The sequence below is a fragment of the Morone saxatilis genome, unplaced genomic scaffold (genome assembly GCF_004916995.1).
Source record: "Morone saxatilis isolate NCDOM2014 unplaced genomic scaffold, NCSU_SB_2.0 Contig19, whole genome shotgun sequence".
Taxonomy (NCBI): Eukaryota; Metazoa; Chordata; class Actinopteri; family Moronidae; genus Morone; species Morone saxatilis.
Genome location: NW_023339751.1, coordinates 23,059,873 through 23,060,080, shown reverse-complemented (window position 1 = coordinate 23,060,080; position 208 = coordinate 23,059,873).

Genomic DNA, 208 nt, shown 5'->3' with positions numbered 1-208 from the left:
AAAAGTTGGTAAAAAAAAAAAAGGTGAGTAAAAACCCTTTTGAAACTGTTCCATGACTTCCAGTACCTGTCACACAGCACATAGACTTGGTAAAGCAGAGCTCACAAGCATTCTGACCCAACTTAAAACACGAGAGAACAAAGGAGCTTGGCAATAACGGTACCTGTGGCTGTAATTAACACTGGGATAGGTGTGGGGAAATCGTTGG